This window comes from Sciurus carolinensis, chromosome 16 (genome assembly GCF_902686445.1).
Source record: "Sciurus carolinensis chromosome 16, mSciCar1.2, whole genome shotgun sequence".
Taxonomy (NCBI): domain Eukaryota; kingdom Metazoa; phylum Chordata; class Mammalia; order Rodentia; family Sciuridae; genus Sciurus; species Sciurus carolinensis.
Window position 1 is genome coordinate 46,868,234 of NC_062228.1, and position 21,349 is coordinate 46,889,582.

Below are 21,349 nucleotides of genomic sequence, written 5' to 3' on the forward strand. Positions count from 1 at the left end.
ATCTAAGGTTTCCCAATAGCAGATTTGCTGTACAGAGGATATAAAAATAGTGAGTTCTTTTGAAATAAACCCACACTAGGGGAAAACAGGTAGTGACAGTCACCATTGGTGGGGAGAGTAAATTGGTACAAACTTTCTTATCCTTCCTCAGTTTTTCCTTCTTTCTTTTCCTTGTTTAACCAACACACCAGAAAACCTATGATAAGTGCCCGGCATTCAGTCGGTGTTTAATAAATCCTTATTCCGGTGCGTATGCGGCGGCGGCTGGAGGCGCTTGGGGAGTGTGAGGCGCGGCCGGCGGCTGGGGACCCCCGGAGCCACAGACCCAGCGGCTTTGGCGGCCCAAGATGTTGTCCGGCAAGAAGGCCGCGGTGGGGCGGCCTGGACGGAGGTGGGCCCGGGGCGGCAGGCGGCGCGAGAATGGCTCCGAGGGGTCCGCGCCCTCCGCGTGCCTGTCAGGCCCTGAGGAGGTCGTGCGCCGGGCGGCCGGGTGGGGGGAACCCACTCCCCGCAAGAAGGAACCTCCGCGGGCCTCGCCCCCCACACCCCCCGGGGGGCCTGGCCGAGCCGCCTGGGTCCGCTGGGCCTCGGGCGGGGCCTAAGGTGGTGCCCGGGTCTGCGACCCCCATGGAGACGGGAATAGCGGAGACTCCGGAGGGACGACGAACCAGCCTGCGCAAGCGGCCAAGGTAGAGTATAGAGAGATGGATGGAAGTCTGGCCAACCTCTCCGAAGATGAGAATTATTCAGAAGAAGAAAGAAATGCTAAAGCAGAGAAGGAAAAGAAACTTCCCCCACCACCCCCTCAAGCCCCAGCTGAGGAAGAAAACAAAAGTGATCCTGAAGAACCATCTGGGCAAGCAGGAGGACTTCAAGAAGACAGTTCTGGAGGGTTTGGAGATGGCCAAGCGTCAAGTGTGGAGGGCGCAGCTTTCCAGAGCAGACTTCCTCATGACAGGATGACCTCGCAGGAAGCAGCCTGTTTTCCAGACATCATCAGTGGACCTCAGCAGATCCAGAAGGTTTTTCTGTTCATTAGAACCCGTACACTGCAGTTGTGGTTGGATAATCCAAAGATTCAGCTGACATTTGAGGCTACACTCCAACAGTTGGAAGCACCTTATAACAGTGATACTGTGCTTGTCCACCGAGTTCACAGTTGTTTAGAGCATCATGGTCTTATCAACTTTGGCATCTATAAGAGGATAAAATCACTACCAACTAAAAAGACAGGAAAGGTAATTATTATCAGCTCTGGAGTCTGAGGCTTGGCAGCAGCTCCACAACTACAAAGTTTTGGAATGGATGTCACACTTTTGGAAGCCAGGGATCGTGTGGGTGGACGAGTTGCTACATTTCGCAAAGCAAACTATGTAGGTGATCTTGGAGCAATGGTGGTAACTGGTCTTGGAGGGAATCCCATGGCTGTGGTCAGCAAACAAGTAAACAACTAGACTTCAATGTTCTCAATAATAAGCCTGTGTCTCTTGGCCAGGCATTGGAAGTTGTCATTCAGTTACAAGAAAAGCATTTGATTGAACCTTGGAAGAAGATGGTGAAAACTCAGGAAGAACTGAAAGAACTTCTTAATAAGATGGTAAATTTGAAAGAGAACATTAAAGAACTCCATCAGCAACACAAAGAAGCATCCGAAGTGAAGCCACCCAGAGACATTTCTGCTGAATACTTGGTGAAGAGCAAACAGAGATCTGACTGCCCTGTGCAAGGAATATGATGAATTAGTTGAAACACAAGGAAAGCTAGAAGAAAAACTTCAAGAATTGGAAGACAGTCCCCCAACTGATGTGTACCTCTCCTCAAGAGACAGACAGATACTTGATTGGCATTTTGTGAATCTTGAATTTGCTAATGCCACACCTCTTTCTACTCTCTCCCTTAAACATTGGGATCAGGATGATGACTTTGAGTTTACTGGCAGCCATCTGACCATGAGGAATGGCTACTCCTGTGTTCCTGTGTCGCTGGCAGAAGGCTTAGACATTAAACTGAACACAGCAGTGCTTCAGGTTCGCTATAGAGCTTCAGGCTGTGAAGTGATAGCTGCGAATACCCGCTGCACAAGCCAGACCTTTATTTATAAGTGTGAAGCTGTTCTCTGCACCCTTCCCCTGGGCTTGCTGAAGCAGCAGCCACCAGCTGTTCAGTTTGTGCCACCTCTTCCTGAGTGGAAAACATTAGCAGTCCAAAGATGGGATTTGGCAACCTTAACAAGGTGGTGTTGTGTTTCGACCAGGTGTTCTGGGATCCCAGTGTCAATTTGTTTGGGCACCGTCGGCAGTACACCGCCAGCAGGGGCAAGCTCTTCCTCTTCTGGAACCTCTACAAACCTCCTATTGGCACTGGTGGCAGGAGAAGCCGGGGGCATCATGGAAAACATCAGTGATGATGTGATTGTTGGCCGGTGCCTCACCATTCTCAAAGGGATCTTTGGTAGCAGCGCAGTGTCCCAGCCCAAGGAAACTGTGGTGTCTTGTTGGCGTGCTGACCCCTGGGCCCAGGGCTCCTTTTCCTATGTAGCCACAGGATCATCAGGAAAGGACTATGATTTAATAACAGCCAATCACTCCTGGCCCCTCAATTCCAGGGGCCCCACAGCCAATCCTATGACTCTTTGCCAGAGAGCATACAATCCACAACTACCCAGCCACAGTCCATGGTGCTCTGCTGAGTGGGCTGCGAGAAGCAGGAATGATTGCAGACCAGTTTTTGGGAGCCATGTATAGGCTGCATCGCCAGGCCAGGCCAGGTGTCCCTATGCAGCAGTCTCCAAGCATGTGAGACAGATGTAGCCTGACGAGGCCTGGTGTCTTTTTTGCCATGTAAGCGAAGCTCTTCTAGCAATGCTAGATGCCACTGAGAAGCTCCCATCCTTTCTGGACTCACCATCAGCTGGCAGGGCTCCTGATCTGAAGGAGGGCACCTCCTCTGACTTACAGGACAGGGAAGAACTTGCCCCCTAATTTGGAATTGTTCTTCATAAAGACAAGTGATGTGAGATAACATCTTGATTTTTTTTATATATTTTGAGAATAAAACTTCATATAAAATTTAAAAATAAATAAATACTTATTCCTTTACCCTTAGCTTTTCTATTCTCTGTTTATATCTCACTCCCCTTTTAATTCTCTCCCTTCAGGTTACTTTATAGGTCAGGCAAGGTGAATAATTATGGTAAGAATCGCTCATCATCATCCCAATTTCCTTGACTTTGGTGGATGCCCTGCAAATGTTAGTCTTATTCCAGACCTCAGGGAATTAGTTACTCATTGAAAACTTATCCAAAGAGAAATGGGGCTCACAATCCTGTCCTTTCATATTGTGTTTATTTACACATATGTGTCTGACTCCTTTTGAGATGCCAACTGAACTCACTCTTCTTTGACATTGCCCTTGCTGAAGGGGAGGGTCCAGGCAGTCATGTTTCTCCTGTGTGACTCTTGGGCTCAATTGATTGGGATGGTAATAGACATCTACAACCAATCCAAAACTGAACTGGCTTAATCTGATCTTTTTTTCTTGAAAAATGAAACAGAAGAACCCAGAGACAGCCCCATGATGGATTCTTGAAGTGAAAATTCATGTAGAAATGGCTCTCAAAAGTGATTCCTGAAAGAAACTGGAGTCTGAAGCAGACTTTCTGAGAGAGATTTGGAGACCAAGAGAGGTTCCAGAAATAATCTTTCTATAACATACCAGTTGCTCCCTCTTCATGGTCCAGCAAGACTTCACTTTTTCCTTGAATGTCTGCCTCTGGGATTGCCTATTGTGTCCTTGTAGTTACCATTTCCCCCTTTACTCATGAAAATGTGACTGGGTTCCAGTTTACTGCAACAAATGTCTGTTAGGACATTTTCCTTGCAGTTAGGATTTTTTAAAATCTTCTAATAGAAACGTGCTTATATATAAGAGTCTTCATGGAACACATATTTCAAAATTGCAACTTGACAAGTATATTAGTTTCTTATTGCTGCTGTAAAAAATTGCCACAAATTTAGCAGTGTAAAAAGTCCTATATTTATTTTCTTACAGTTCTAGATATCAGAAGTCCAGAATCAGTCTGATTAGGCTAAAGTCAAGATGTTGGCATGATTGCATTCCTTTGCAGACTTCAGGGGGGAATCTGTTTCCTTTCCTCTTTTGACTGCCAGAAGCTGCATTTTGGAACTTGCAATCTCTTCCCTTCTTTCCAACTTCTTATTTCTGTGTTTGCAACTCCTACTGCCTCCTTTTACCTTGTCTTCCCTTATGATTATATTCAGGGCCCACTCAGATAATCCAAAATAATCTCACCATTTCAAGATCCTTGGTTTAGCAATATCTGCAAAGTTCTTTTTGCTGTATAAGGTAACATTCATAGATGCTGGGATTAGGATGTGGATATTTTTGGGGGTCATTCATCAGCCTACCACAGGGAGAATTTTTTTTTCCAGTCTTAAAGGTTAGAGCATATTAGGAGGACAGATGTATTGATGGGGTATGTGAAACTGAGTGAAAAACGGAGGAGGAACTAAGGGACAAGCAGCCAGAAGTCAGATGGGGAACCATATAGATTGGGTCCCAAAGACTACAAGTGGGGAACTGAAAGTATAGTGTCCTGAGTCTCTTATGCTATATATGAAGTATTATATTCCTGAAGGTGGATGGTGGGAAGTTGAAGAGGTATATTGTGAACCCTGAAGCAAACAGAAACAAAGAGTTTCAGTTAATAAACTAGACAAGAGAGAATTGAATCATTAAAAACAAAACAAAACAAAGGAAAACAAACCTCAATCCAAAAGTGGGGAAAGGGAAAAAAGAACAGATGAGATAAATAGAACACAAACAGTATGATGGTATACTTAGACCCAACTATATCAACAAGATTAAATGTAAATAATCTACATACTCCAATTGAATGGAAGATATTGTCATATTAGATTTAAATGAAAAAGCAAGAGTCAATTATGTCAGAAATATGAGGATGGCACATCAATTGTTTGATGTTTTAAAAATTGTTTCCTTTCAAATATGGCTAAGCATTCTAGATATAACATCTTCTGTGCATATTTTTTATTGAAATTTTATTCATCAGGTGAAGTTTACATGTATGCCATTTTAATATTGTAAAGTTTATTAATCTAAAATACAAGTATCAAGAACTCTAAAAATGATGTAATAAATGCACAGATAATAGAAATATGCTGAGAGTTTATTAGCTCAATAACTTTAGAGACTTCATCATATCATGTTTTAGTTGATAAATGCTTAAAAGTGTAAATAAAAACATAGAGAGAGGGTTGGGGCTGTAGCTCAGTGGCAGAGCACTTTCCTAGCACATGTGAGGCACTGGGCTTGATACTTAGCACTCCAAAAATAAAAATAAACAGAAGTATAGAGGCATGCTGTTCATCTACAACTACAAAATAATTTAAAAACTATATAGGGAGAAACTCCAAACTCACATTCAACAGCATTCATGATGTAGCATCCTCAAGCCCTAACATAATGAAAAATACAAAAAATATGAAGAGAGAAAATTGTGTTAGAAAAAAATGAGTTACATGAACATAAGTCTTCCACCCACCTAGCTGAAAGTGAATATTTATTGAATATCATAAGTTATTGTTTGTTTATCATAATAGTAACTTTAAATTTTTGACTAGTACAATTTTTATAATAAAATTGTAATTTTAGTTAAATTTGGGTAAAAGTCTTGATTTACTATTATATCCCAGAAGTTCATTCTGTTATGGAGAGATTTTTCTGGCAAAATATCAATTTTAACACTCATCCATTTAATGCTGATTCAAAACATGTATCCACGTGACTATATTATCTGTATGTATGTCCACATCCTGTTTTAAACTAAACATTATAATATGAACATGAAGTGCCTTAAGTCCCCAATAGTCTTTTATCATGTGATTTTAAATAACATATAAAACTTAATCATTGAAATTTATCATGGTTTAAATTCCCTTTTTATTGATGATTCAGTTTTTTTCCAAATTTCTGAGTAATTATAAATGTGCTGAATGTCTTGTACAATATATCTTTGACTTCTCCTCTGGATTTTTTTCCTCTCATAAAGTCTTGCACTAATTTCAACTCCCACATCTAATATATGAGTGCCATTTTCCTAAACTTGCCAATGCTGACTATTGTTAGTTTTATGATTTCTGACAATTTGATAGGCAAATTGGCATTTCATTATTATTTTAGTTTGCAGTCTTTTTGGTTAGTTGGTCCAAATTTTTCTTTTGTGAAGTTTCTATTTATGTTCTTTCCCTGTTGTGCAGTTGGTGTTCATATTTTTTGTGTTTACATGTCCTGTTTATATAGTAAGGATATTGACATTTATTTGTTAAAAATGAAAAGTGTTGACTTAGAAATGCCTTCCATATTCTCATGTGCTAGTACCATGATAGGCTCTGATGGAGTGGGTGGAGAGAGAATGTGAGGGTGTTTACTGGAACATTATTAATGGGGAGCATGTACAAGTGAGCAGAAATTCAGTTCATCTTCTCTACACCTCCAGACTATTTTTCCTAAAATAATACTGTCACTATGCCTTCTTCCGCTCAAAACCTCCCAATTTGTCTTTATCAGCCTGAAGCACAATTTCATCATCTTGGCAGTCACATTTCTCCATATTTGGACACCCAGTATTTGTTTTCAAATTGTGTCCAACCCTACCCAATCTAACCCACCTATGTCTAGGTTAGACTAATGCATTGAGGATATAGAGATGAGAATATCTCTTTCTTTAAAGTGCCTGCAGATGAAAGAGGGACATATAAACAGAAGATTACAATTCATGATAAAAAAAAAAAAACTCATGACAGAAATGTGCAAAAGACATTATCAGGGAAAAGGGGACAGACAGCCTGGCTGGAATAGAGGGATCAGGGAATCTTGCCAGAAAAAGAGGATGGCTACAATGCATCTTGATGAATGAAGAGTGGTCCAGCAGTTAATGTCAGTTCAGGGAGGAGAAGGAATATTTGAAGAAGAGAGACTATCATGTGGGTCAAGTGGAGGGATGTGGGAGAAGTGGTCAAAGATGAAATAGGCGGGGTCCAAATAGCCTATTGCATCAAAGGCTTGAGTTTTAACTTTTGAGTGGTGGAGAGTAATTGAAGAATTGTAAACAGAGGATTGATCTGACCAGGGTTACACCTTAGAAAATCACCCTCCCTGCATCTTGGGGAATGAATCACAAGGGAAATATTATAGTGACTATAGATCCCAGTTGGACTGAGAGTTTTGATTTATACCTATTGTCCTAACATTCTGCCCATGTCAGTATTTGTGATAGTGGTTTCATCTTAGAATCAAGTATTCTCATTAATAAACCTTAAAATAAGTCAGAGCAAGTTTGGTAGACCTGCATTTGGTACTTCTAGTTTTTGTTATGGTCTTTTTTAGTAATAAGATGAATATTCACTGAGCAGAGGTCTTAATTTATCATGTAGTCAAATCTGGAATAAAACCAGTAAGCCTGCCTCTCTTTTCCTGACTTTTCAATTATGTTAGTTAATTAGCTACCTTTCAGTAAAGGGGAACATGTAGGCTGCTCCCTGATAAAACAAAGTGGTTCCAACATTAACAGCTTGAAGGATTCTAAGGTCTTCTGGTCTCTGGTGGTAGTGGGAGAAATATTTGAATCTATTGTCCCTGCCAGCCTCTTTATCAGTCAGTGGCTGTGGCTCATGCCATGGTCTGTTGAGACATATGTCATATGTAAAGCTGCATTGACCACCTCTTGGCCGTATCAGTGGGAAATGTGGGACATCATTAGTGAGTTTTGTGTGAAATATGTATAGGAAATAAAGGTTGAAAAATGCTACTGGAGGGTAGAAAGGGTCAACTGAATGCTTTTGCTACAGGGATTTTTGTCATTTATTGTACAGTACAAACTAACATCTATTATTTATTATATTGTTAGCTAATGCTTAATATTTTTGTTTTTGCAATAAACCCTTTTGGCAGCAATGAGCTCAGGGGAATGTTTGATGAAATACTAAGTCATAATTTTCACCTCTCAAGACCACTGATATTGACTGATATCTGACCTGCACAAAGTTTTGTGGACATTTATCAGCTGCCATGGAGGCAATAGAGGTATAACTAACCACACGCTAAACAGAGGACATAAAGTTGCTGAAAAAGCATTGTCATTTGCTTCAAAAAATAGTTGTCAATATGAGAAGCTTCCTGGAGATGGTGATTTACCACATGCAGTGGCAGATGATGTGTTCACATCACCCTGGACATTTGTGGGCCTGGGGCAAGAGAACAAATGAAAGCCCACATTCCATTAGGTTTAAATATTTACAAGTTATGACTCAAACTAGCAAGTTATTATATATGTCCTATGCTCCTACTTTAACCAAAATATCTTCATTATGACAAAATAAACAAGTGCAAAGCTGTACTTTTTGTATGGAATTGGCAAAAACCCAAGATGACTGCACTTATGTATATCTGAATTCTGCCTTGATGGGCTGACAAAGTTTAGATGATTAATACAAATAATGTAATGTATAATTCACGAATTTTTGTATATTTATTACATACAAAATAGTGTCCTCAGGGCTGGGCGTGTACCTCAGTAGTAGAGCATGAGGCCCTGCATTCCATTTCTAGCACTTTCCCTACCCCTGCAAGATTAGTATTATTTCCTTCATTTTAGCAAAATCACTAATTATATATATTTTTAAATTTTATTTTTGCAGACTGCATTTTGATTCATTGTACACAGATGGGGTACATCTTTTCCTTTCTATGGTTGTACACAATGTAGATTCACACCATTCATGTACATAGTGGACTGAGACAGACATCATTACCCAATCTTTCCTTCTCTCACCCCCTCCCACCTCATTCCCCTCTATACAATTCAAAGTTCCTCCATTCTCATATTTTTATATTCAAAAAATTTATGTAATTTGTATTATATTAACAGCAAAGATCTAAAGGATTAAAAATAAAATCTAATTATATTCAAAATATAAAATTTGCCTATATGTTCATTCAAATATAAAAATATAAAAAATTGTTATTTTCAAGAATGATATTTTCCTAAATATTCTAAATTATCAATTAAAAGGTAAAATATAATTAATGAATATCATAAATTTTAAAATCAATTATGTACAGAAGAAAATTTCATGAAGAATTCTATAAAAGTAGAATTATAAACAATTCTAGTGTTTAATGACTTTCTAAATGCCAATTTAAAGAATTTGAACCTCAGTTCACCCAAATTACAACTGCATTATATGTATCTGTATGGATATATGGTCATGCATGAATTGAAAAATTTGAACTGTTTAATATTGTAAAATAGTACAAATACATGATAAATCACTAGTAGTTAGAGAACACTGGAGGGGAACAAAAAGAAAAAAATATTCTCAGCACTAATGGGAAATGATACTTGCTTATACATATATCTGCTGCAATCTTTCTATCTGTGGGGAAACATTTAATTAATAATCTTTTTATGTAAGTCCCTCTACTTCCCATCTCTTGCCTGTAGTCTAAAATTGTTTCAGTCTCTGATTTTGAAAATAGCAACACTACAACAGAGCTGTGGAAAAGATGTTCCTTAGCTTTGAAAGATATTAGAGTGTTGGCTCAGTCTCTCAGTTTGGGATCTAAGTGGCAGAGCTGCCCCCTGGGTTTTAAAAGGTACTTACTTTTATAAAAATAGTATTTGAATATTTTTTCTTTTTTATTTGTTCTTTTTAGATACACATGATAGTAAAGTGCATTTTGACATACATATGCAGAGTATAACGTATTCTAATTAGGATCGTTACTTTTTGAGTACATTTATGCTATGCAGAGCCTGAGGGCAGGTGTCCTCATCCACATTTAATGGTGTTTGCATATGGATTTGTGTAGTATTTATTTTCATTTAGATCTAAACTTCATTCTTTGTGTGTGTGTGTGTGTAGGTGTGTGTGTGTGTTAATACAAAAAGTGAAGCACTATATGTCAATGAGTTGGCTTCATAAGAAGATGAAGAAGTTCACAAAGAGTTACATGGCATCAGTTTTATATTAGTGTCTTCAGATGCTTGGAATATCAGTTCATTCCAGTTATAGCTTGATATTTTCATCCAATTCATGGATCTAAATAAAGCTTTTGTAGCTTCATCCTGTCAAAGGTGTAACATCTGCCATGATTGGGAATACTATAGTAAATTTATTTTAAAAGTTTAACACTTGAAGATAAAATCATTTGTTTTAGAGATAATGATGAAAATATAAATTTTGGTGCAGCCAAACACTGCAGTGAAGACAATGGTCTTAGTAAATCAAGAAATACATGGAACTGAACTATATTTGGAATTAGTCAAGGTGCATACATAATTTATAATTGTATAAGGACAAGATATAATACTATATCAATTAAAATAGAAGCTATAATTGTCAAAATTTACAAATGTTTCTATTTATACAGTGTTATAGTACCTGAAATACAAAATTTTTATAACAAAATATGTTGAGTCAAAAATACTTAGATGGCAGTATGTGTCATCAAATGGGTTTTAGAAATGTTTGAGGCTTAAAGAACTACTTTGTAAATCAATCAAAGTGTCCCACATTGGCATTGAACATCTTTTGTAAGTCCTCTAAATCTTATTTCTTGATTTCTTAAAACCATTTGGATATCTTCAATCAAAGTATTCAAAGAAAGTTCACATTTGAAGGTTTTGGAAAAGTAAAATAATTGAAAACAAAGCTTTCAAACAGACGTTAGATTTATTTCTTTAAAACCAGAGAACTAAACAAATTAAATGATGTGAGTTCAAATGATTTATAAGACTCAATTTTGCAATTCTGTAATTGAATGTTGGCATATCTTGACTTTGAAGGGTCTTTTGATGAAGTTCCTATCTTTAATTGGATAAATTTATAGTTTGTACCAAAACAGAATGAAATTGAGAAGCCCTGAAATTTTGCAGCATCTGAGTTCTGCAGAGCATTAAAAGAATCACAGCAGAGTCAACTTATTTCAACAGCCTTGTCATATGAAAATATTTGTCAATGAAAGGAACTCTACATGGAGGCCAAAAGTCACTAACTGAGAAAATATGTTGGCTTGTATATTTAAACATATCAGTAAAAATATAACTTTAGAATATCCGTTAGGTACAGAGTTTATATCTCAGCAGCTAAAGATATGTTCTCCCAATCAAAATATTATGCCTGATCCATCCATCTACGGTCAATTGTGTGTCAACAAGGGTACGACAATCTTTCAATAGGGAAAACGGTCTTTTCAAAAAATGGTACTGGGACACCTAGACATCCTCACGCAAAAACTGCATTTTAGCCACATAACTCACACCACATGCAAAAATGAACACAAAATGAATCAAGGACCTAAATGTAAGTGCTAAACCTATAAAACTATTAGAAGGAAACACAGGCATAAATATTAATAATATTTGATTAGACAGCAATCTCTTAGATATGACATCAAAACTCAAGCAATGAAAGAAAGATAAATATGACTTCACCAAAATCATTAACTTTTGGCAAGGTGCAGTGGTACATACCTATAATTTCAGTGAGTCAGGAGGCTGAAGCAGGAGGATGGCAAATTGAAGGCTAGCCTCAGCAACTTAGTGAAACCCTCAGCAACATAGCAAGGCCCTCTCTCAAAAAATAAAAAGGGCTGGGAATGTAGCTCAGTGGTAAAGTGCCCCTGGATTCAATCCCCAGTACAAAAAAAAAAATCTTAAAACTTTAGCATATCAAAGGATGCTATAAAATGCACAAAACTAACATACAGAATGGAAGAAAATATTTGGCATTTATTTATCTAATGAAAGTCAAATATCCAGAATAAAGAACTCTTAAAATTCATCAATAGAGTGTCAACCCAATTAAAAAATAGAAAGATGGCCAGGTGTGGTGATGCATACTTGTAATCCCAGTGAGTCAGGAGGCTGAGTCAGGAGGATGACAAGTTCAAGGCCAGCCTCAGCAACTTAGTCAGTCCCTAAGCAACTTATCAAGGCACTGTCTCACAAAATGAAAAATAAAAAGGGCTGGGGATGTGGCTCAGTGGTAAAGTGCCTCTGGATTCAATCCCTAGCACCAAAAAAAAAAAAAAAAAGGAAAAGATTAAACAGTTTTGAATACACATTTTCCAAAGAAGACAGGCACATGGGCCAATAAACACATGAAAAGATGCTCAACATCATTAATTTTCCAGGGAGATGAAAATCAAAATTACAATCTACTAGGATGGCTATAATACAACAAATGAAAAGTAGAGAAATTGGTCATCTCATACATTGCTGATAGAATTATAAAATGCCCCAACCCCTTTGAAAAAGTTTGGCATCTCCCCCAAAAGTTTACCATATAGTTACCATTTGACCTAATACTTCCATTCCTGCGCATCTACCCAAGAGAATTGAAAATATGCTTCTTTCATGTACAAAAACTTGTACATGAATGTTCATTGCATCCTTATTTATGATAACATCAAAGTAAAAACAACCCAAATGTTCAAAGGATGAATGGATGAGGAAAATATGATGTATCCATATATTACTCAGACATGAAGAATAAGAAAAACCGATTCCTGCTAAAACATGGGTGAACCTTGAAAACATGGTAAGTAAAAGGAGCAAAAAGTCACATAATTTATGATTCTATTTGTAAGAAATATCCCAAACAGGCAAATATGTAGAGTCAAAAGTAGATTGGTAGTTGCTGGGGCCTGTAAGAAACAGGAGATGCAGTTGACTGCTAATAGGGAGTGTTTTTAGGATAATGAAAATATTCTGGAACTAGATAGTGTTGTACACCATTGTAGGTACACTGAAAACTACTGAATTGTATAATTTGTTTTTTCATACTAGGAATTTAATCCAGGGGCATTCTACCACTTAGCTACATCCCTGGCCCTTTTTATTTTTAATTTGGGATGAGGTTTCCCTAAATTGTGCAGGCTGTCCTTGAACCTGTGATACTCTTGCCTCAGCCTCGTCAATTGCTGGAATAACTAGTGTGCACCACCACACCCAGCCTGAATTGTATGTACGTTTCAAAATGGTGAATTTTATGTTGTGTTATTTATTTATTTATTTATTATTTATTTATTTATTATACTGGGATTGAACCCAGGGTGCTTTACCTCTGAGCTACATCGCTAGTTCTTTTTATTTTTTATTTGGATACAGGCTCTTACTAAGTCGCTTAGGGTCTCTCTAAGTTGCTGAGGCTGGCCTTGAACTTGTCATCCCCTCCTGCCTCAGTCTCCCGAGTTGCTGGGATTACAGGTATACACCCCCCCCCCCCCCCGGGAGTTGCATGAATTTTCTATCAGCACTAAATTGTAATGGCCTTCAGAGATGAGTCTATTGAATGCGTCAATAATCCAAAATTTGGGAGCGGGCGGAAGGCGCCCTCCCCGCCGCCTGGGCCCGGGCACCCGGGCTGGGGTCCTTCCCGCCTCTGGTGACCGCCGGCCGCTTTGTTTTCCCCGCCTCAGCGCTTTGGGCGACTTGGGAGGGCTCCCACCGGGGCTGTGCAGAGAACGCGGCGGCAGGAAGGGCGGCTGACCACACCCGGACTAGCAGGGACCCAGGAGTCCGGCCGCTGGGAGGGCCGAGTGACGAGATCCAGGAGGGAGCCAGAGCCAGAGCGGCCCGGTGTAGCGGGCTTGGGGCGCCCGTGAGCACGGACCTCCCCGTTGAGCCGGGCGATGTTACCCTCGCCCGTGGGCTCTTCGGGCAGCCAGGGCATCCCGCCACTGGGACCAGGGCCCCTCGGTGGGCACCCCCTGAGGCTGCTTCATGGAGACTCTGTTCCCCTCCCCGCCTGGTAGTACCGGCGTCCCCGTGAGGGTCGCCCTGCTCCCCTACACCCCGGAAGCCGCGTCGGGGGACACAGGTCCCTTGCCTTCTGCGCCCTTGCCAAACCCCGGGCGTCCTCTCCGAGCCTGGGGCCTGGGGAGCAGGGGCCACGGGCCCCGGTGCTGCGGGACCCTCGAGCCTCCGTGGGCACCGGTGGCTGGGCCCCGGATGGCCTGAAGTACCTCGGGGGACAGGCCAGGCAGTTCAGTGATCCGAAATCCCCAGCGGGCGAGGATGCCGATGTCGCGGTGTGCCCGGGCAGCTGAGAGGAGGAAGAGGGCGGTGGCAGCTTTCCGCACTTCGGCGCTGGCTCCTGCGCACCTCCGCGCCGCTGCCCCGAGCCCGGCCTCCTCGGGAATCTCCGACCAGCTCCGCCTCGGTTCCGCCTGGGCCAGACCGGGGTCTCGAGTCCCAGCCTGATCCAGCCGCCTGCCCGCCTCAGGATCCCGGCTCCCGGTCTCCGCCGCCACCTGTGGGCCTCTCCACGGAGCCCGCGTGTCCCGGGCGTCTCCCGAGCCGTCCCTGCAGGGCCAGGAGGCTGCAGTGGATGGAAACCCCCCGCTGGCGGCCCCCGAGGCATCAGTCATTACCTCTTCGAGGGTCCTCGCTGCTCGGGCCGCGCCTGGCGATTTCTGGCAGGAACATTTCGATCGTCCGATCCGCGGGTGGAAATTGTGCTGTTATGCGAAGGGCTTCCAGTTTGCGCTGGGGTCCCGAGCGGCCGCCAGCAAAAGGGTCGGCCCGGGGAGCAGCCAAGAAACGCCTTGGCCACCTCCACCCCAGCGCAGCGCGCAGCCCCGCCGCCCGCACCTACACTCCCCACCACCAGCACCTTCGACCTTCTGGACTGCTTTCCCTGCCCTCTGGCCCTGGTTGTGGGGAGGACGGAGATTTAGGGCCTGCATCCTCTCTTCGCCTCCAAGGAGACGCCAAACCCCCGACTGCCCACCCCCTCTGGCGGTGACAGATGGGGGGGCTCGCTGTTCCTGAGTCCACCAGCCTCAAATTCTGGGGGATCAACCTGGAAGAGCTCTAAGCGTGTGATCTTTTCTGCCAAGTGGGGGAAATTGGGGACTACTGCCAAACTGCAGACTTGCGGAGACAGCCTCATTTCTCACACTTGCCTGTTCACTTCCTTTAAGTTTTATGTACTGTGGGCAGAGAGAGCTCAAGTGACAGTGATCCTCAAGCACCTAAGAGGTCGGGGTGAGGTTTCCCCCAACTCATATTTGCAGAGGAACCAAGGGCTGGAGTCGGGAGAAGGCTTGACCCCAAAAGGCTGAATGACACAGATTCCAATCCCTCCTCCACCTCTGCTATCTGGGGCAGGGTGGGGAGAAGGAGGCATGCTCAAAGACTGGGGGAGTGGGGGAATGGTGGGGGAGACCTTGGTGATAAGACAAACCCATTGTTTCTGCGTTGGAGGGCAAGCCTCCGTGTGTGGGGGCTGTGGTAGGGGTGGGAAGGTGTTTGGCAGCACCCACAGGGCATCCCTGCTCCACCGCCCAGGCCTTTAACTCTTCACTTCCTTCAGGCCTTCCCAAGCCTCTTAGCACCACCCCATCTGTAATAGGAGAAGGGGGCAAATCACCCCCTTCCTGTTTCTTTCCTATGGCCCCTTAAGTTCACGTGACCCCTTAATTTGTGAGATCTTCAATATCAGTCACCAGCCTTTCCCTTTTGTCCAGTTTTGGAGTTTCTCCCTTCAGTTATCCCCTTTGCTTTTTGTTCTTAAACTCTTGATGGTGAAAGAGCATCCCCATCTTGGTAAATCAGCCTCCTCCCCAAGTGGCTCCTGGTAGGAAGAAGGCAGTTCTGAGGAACCTCTTCCCCATTGAGGACTTTGCCTGGTGAAGGGCCTGAGACTGTCCCAGGGAAAGTAATGGAAGGTGGAAGAAATCAATAAAGTCAGACCAAACAAACAAAAAAAAATCCAAAATTTGTAACCAAAAGATTATAAGAAACCAAAGAGGATCATAGGAAGTTTTATAAAAAATTTAAAGTTATCCATGTTGAAACAAATTCTTTAGAAAATGCCAATGAGATGGTACTAGAGATAGACATGATGCCAAATTAAAGTATGTTAATATATACTTTTTTTTTACATCTCAATGTTTTATTTCTTTGGGAAAAACAGGAAAGGTATTACTTTGGGACAGTGGGAATGAGGATGTTATTTGTTTTTTTAGGTTATCATTTTAAGTATTTATTTATAGTATACGTCCTCTGGCGCTCAAATTCATACCTTGTTTCCAATATAGGCAGAAAAAAATGGTAGTGCTGTACACACCGAGGGTGCTGTAGTATAGAACTTCACAGCTGATTTAAATTGATAATCAAAGGACATGTATGTCAACATAAGTGATTTTAGCCATAACTGACAGGTTGAGCATTCATCCTCTTGTAAGGTGAGACTCATGGCACTCATTAACATGATCACTTAAAAGAAAACTGTGGACTTCATTTAGACAAGAAGGACCAACCCCAAGTCCACATTAGGTTAGTCAAGATTCCTTTCCTCCAGTCCCATCTGGTGGAAAGAAGAGGCAACTTCATTTGTGCCTTCTGCCCCATGATTTTCAAAGAAGTTCCCTCTTGGTTCTGAGGTTACCACATAGTTCATTATTAACTGTTCCCTTTCTTGGCAGCTTTCCCCAAACTGAAAATTGTTCAGCCTACAGGTTAAATATGAAGCAAGTGAATGGTGGTCTTCACTCTGAGTCAAACTTGTTTTGGGGGACTATCTTGGCTTCCACTCACTTGTATTTTGCAAGATACTGTTTACAGGATGCTGCTCTTTTACCTTCTGCCCAGGGAGTCCATCTGTAATGTGTTTTAGTCAGATAAAGTCTTAGCTTCCTCCCCAAGGTTGCTCTGCACTCAACAATCTGCATTCACCCACATTTCAAACCCTGTAGAATAAAAAATTCCAACGGCTGATTTCTAGGTAAAATGTTTTTTCTGTCATTTTATTGTTTTACTTTACATAAACTTATGAGGGTATGAATTTTCCATTTAAAGAACTTTTCTTTTAAAATACAACAGTCACTATAAATGTGCAATGGAAATATAAATAGTTCTTTCTTTCAAGACTTTGATGAGATAGTAAAAAATACACAGTATCTAACCAAGAATCAACCAATAAAATAGGCTAGATTTTTTCATTAAAGAACAAAAGTTTTTTAAAAGGGAAAAAAACCCAGTATCAAGGTTATGAATCCCCCAACTTGCAATACTGAGTTCCTTCCATTTATAACTCAGAGATGGGACCAAGCAGGGTAGAAAACGCAGGCTGCACTCAGACAACATAAGTCAATTCTAAATGGCTTTCCATTACTGTATGATGTGGCTGACATTCCAGGAGAGTTTATAGTAGACTTTTAACTGTTTCCAAATTAGCACTAGCAAAGGACGGAAATAAAGTAAGCCAAAGGCACATGCTTCAGAGGCTCAAAACTGATAGTAGAATTTTGATGCAGATCTAAACTTTGCAAGTTTTGGTCACTCCATTTAGATGATCCTGAAGGTTCATACAAACACACTTCATTGTAGATTCTTTTCCTTCCTCTAAGCTTATGATGAAGAGACTAATCCCAGTATTGGGACTGACTGAGGACAGTTCAATTTTTCTCGGAGATGCTGGTAAGGAACACTTCAAGTCAGTCAGAAAATAACCAAACAGGCTTCTCATGTAAGCACCATGATTCATGACTGACACTGGCTACTAATCCTGGAGCTCCACCGTTGGAATTAACTTCAGAGCTGCAGTTTTTTTCTAAAGGAAATATCTTTTCCAAAGAAGCGTCCAGATTGTTGCTTGGAGCTCCCGCAGAACACTGTTCTTTTTGACCTGCTTCTTTCAGGATTAGTTGACACAGAAATGCAAAGAAGTCTTTTCCACGCATTTCCACCTGGTCTAATGTCTCTCCTTCAGGCGGTGTAAACACAGGGCATTCTTCCCCAGCTGCTTTGGCCATTGCCCTCAGCTCACTTAGTGGCTTGCCTTCCACAGTCCCACATTTCCTTTCTCGAAGTCTTGAATCATACTTTATAGTCATGTCTTTTCAAAACATGGTTTGCTTCAAAATCCCATGCATGGTCTTGAAGTATTTTCTCTTTGTTCAATCTCGTTTCCCCATGGCAGACAAGGGTCAGGGCGAAGCACATCATCCTCACGTGCCCAGAGGGAAGTGAAGCAATGGCCACAGCTCTGCAACCCAGCCCCGTGTGACTACTGCACTGCGGACTCCGTTACTTTATACTTATGAATATATATTAATTTTTTATTGTGTATTTTTGATAGACAATAGCTTTTGCTGTCATGTGCACAGATATACATAATTTTATTTTAAAATTTTGTTTTTAAAGTTTGTGAATACATCTTATAGGTCTAGCAATATAGAAAAGACAATTTATTGGTCAATGAGTAAACATTCCAAAAAATTATGTAATTTTCCTTTTTAAAAATTCACTTTTTAGTCAGTTGTGCCAGTAAATTATATGACCACACTATGAATGTTGGAGCAGTGAGCCCAGTGAGGTGGCTACCACCTCCAGGTAAGAAATGATGAAGGCTTGAACTAGGCAGAGCTGTGGGGCAAGGTAGAATTGGGCAGGGCTGGAGATATTTAGGAGGACAAAGTGGTAGGATTTGGTAGCTGGTTGGAAACTGAAGCTGAAGGAGAGGAAGACAGAATGATCCTCAGAGTTTGGGTTTGGATAGTTGATGGTATGATTTGCTTTAGGAATACAAAAGGAGGTGATAAGTTTAGTTTTGAATTTGCAGAATTTGAAATGCTTACTTAAAACTTCAATGGTTTCCAAGTTGCTTAAGACTTGAGATTGAAATCCTTCAATTCCTGAACAAATTATATACAAACTGGAAACAGCCCATTCCCAAGTTAGGGAGAAGAGTTGGGAATAAGGCAGTAGTTAATTGCAAGATCATGGTACAAAACTGAAGTGTCATAGAAGAGGGGAAAAAATTAGGAACATGGGTGCTAGGATTGGCTAGGAATGCAGGACCAGCAGAAAGTGTTCATTCTAGGTTGGCAAGCAAATATGTAGTATAAAATGAGGTAGTTTGGAGAGCAACCTGGTAGTGAGGTGGGACAGGGAACCCAGGCAGAGCAAGGACTCCTGCCTTCACTCACCCTTTTACCTGAATGCTAAAAAAGCAGGGCTAGTAGTGGGTGAAGCAAGAGCGCTGCTGAGGGGCACAGCATTTAAGCTGGCATGCAGTTTCAGGTGTGGATAATTACACCTAACACCCCAAGAGCGGGAGCCTCCTTACACTCCAGGTGCTTCTCCTGCCTCACTGCAGTCCAAGCTCTGCTAAAAACATTTTCTCTACACTTCAAAATGAGTTATCAAATCTAGATGAACATTCTAGTCACTTATGGAATTATTCTTTCTGTTCACTTTAAAAATGCATATTTTAAGCAGATTCCTATACTTCTACTTGGAATATAATAAAGTAGAATATCTGAGGATAGATTTCATAAATACACACACACAAACTTAGGTGATTTTGGTATATGAGGTCTATAGAATCCACTGTTTTTTAGCACTTAGATGTTGTTCCTTCATACACCTGATCTCACAGCTTGATAATAAGATCCTTGTAGGTAATTGGGTTGACTAAATAACAACACTTTCTCCCAAAACTTTACTGGTGATTTCTACCAAACACTTAAGTTATAATACCACTGCTATAACCAAATCTTCAGTCAAATAGAACAGGAGCAATATTTTCCCAACTTATGAGGCCATCGTTACCCTGATATGAACACCACACAAAATCTAACAAGAAAGGAATAGATTAACATTCCTCATAAACAAGAAAATTTAGCAAGTAAAATGCAGCAAGATATGAAAATGATGTTACACAATGAAAGAACGGGGATCAATCCAAGTTATGCAAAACTGGTTCAACATTTCAAGAGAAAACAATGTTAATTTATCAACATATTAAAAAGAAAAAAAAATGATACTTTTGATAGATGCAACAATTATTTTTGACAAAAGTCCACACATGCATTTAGGATAAAAACCCTCAGAAAACTAAAAATAGAAGGAAATTTCCTCTATCTGATAAGGGTTATCTATGAAAACCCAACAGCTAAACTGAATGGTGAAATACTAGACTTTTCCTTTTGGACCAAGAACAACACAAGTATATTTGTTCTGACCATTCCTGTTCAATATTGCATTGGAGGTCCTAGACAGTATTAGGCAAGGAAAAGAAATATAAGGCATAGAGATGGGAAAGGAAGAAATGAAGTTGTCTTTAAGAATAGGTTAAATGATCATCCCTGTAGAAAATGAAAAAAGGTCTACCAAAATGCATTAAAACTAATGTTAGATTAGCAAGACTTCATGAAAAAAGTAAAAATATAACATTCTAGCAGTGAATAATTGAAAAATCAAAATAAATATTAAAAACTTTGACATATTTATGTATAAACCTAACACAATATATGCAAGATTTTAATGTCCAAAATATAAAACACTGCTAAAAGAAATGAAAGAAGACCTAAATAAATGGAGAACTATATCATAATTATGGATTGAACCACTCAATATTAAGATGCCAGTTTGCTCTGACTCAATTTGTAGGTTTATTGTGATCTTGATCAAAGTCCCTGCAGGAATTTTTGGTTTGCAAGTTGATTCTAAAATTTGTGTTCATGTGCAAAATTATAACATCAACTTTATTGTTAGATAAAATTGTGCTGGGAAACATTTATTGACTGTTTATTGTGTGCCAGGTATTACTTCACATTCTTTGAATGCATTGAGAATTCTAATCCTCACAACTCTCTGAGGGAGGTGAAATTATGTTATCTCCTGTTTGTGGATATACAAACAAAAGCCCAGAGTGTGAAGAGCTTGTCTGTGGTTATCAGTTTTGATTTGCAGAGTTTGCCATTGCACCCAAGAAACTGGAATCCAACTGGAATCAAGAGTCATGGCTTTAACTTACTTGCAATCACCAGTTTCTGTATCAATTAGCTATTGTTGCAAAAAACCACACCATCTCAGTGGCAAATTATAATAAGCATTTAGTATCCACTAATCTGCAGGTTGATTAGAGTGGCTTTTCTGAACTCAATTGGGCAGCTCCAACTGTAGGTTCAGTTCAGATCTGCTTCATGTGACTCTCATCCTCCTTGTATTATTGGCTTAGTCATGACCTATTCTCATGGTAGCAAAAGAAGCAAGAATGAGGGGCTTCCATTGTAACTAAGGCCCATATCATTCTGTTTATTATTTCCATCTTTAATTACTTAAGTACAAGGGGGAGGAAGTAGAAAACTGAAGATTTTTCTGCAGGTCACGAAAGCCCCTCCTGTTTTGTTTTTTTTGTGTGTGTGTATGTGTGTGTGTGTGTGCGTATGTGCATTTTAGATGTTGATGGACCTTTATTAATTTATTTATATGTGGTGCTAAGAATTGAAC

At 40.6% G+C, this 21,349-nt stretch overlaps 3 pseudogenes; 2 read left to right on the plus strand and 1 right to left on the minus strand.

The window, feature by feature from the left end:
- The first annotated feature begins 347 nt into the window (after positions 1-347).
- LOC124966090 (lysine-specific histone demethylase 1A-like) lies at positions 348-2,799 on the plus strand (annotated as a pseudogene).
- A 5,310-nt stretch (positions 2,800-8,109) lies between these two features.
- Positions 8,110-14,924, plus strand: LOC124966091 (elongin BC and Polycomb repressive complex 2-associated protein-like; annotated as a pseudogene).
- Positions 14,925-17,369: 2,445 nt separating this feature from the next.
- On the minus strand, positions 17,370-18,204 carry LOC124966092 (fructose-2,6-bisphosphatase TIGAR-like; annotated as a pseudogene).
- Positions 18,205-21,349: the final 3,145 nt, after the last annotated feature.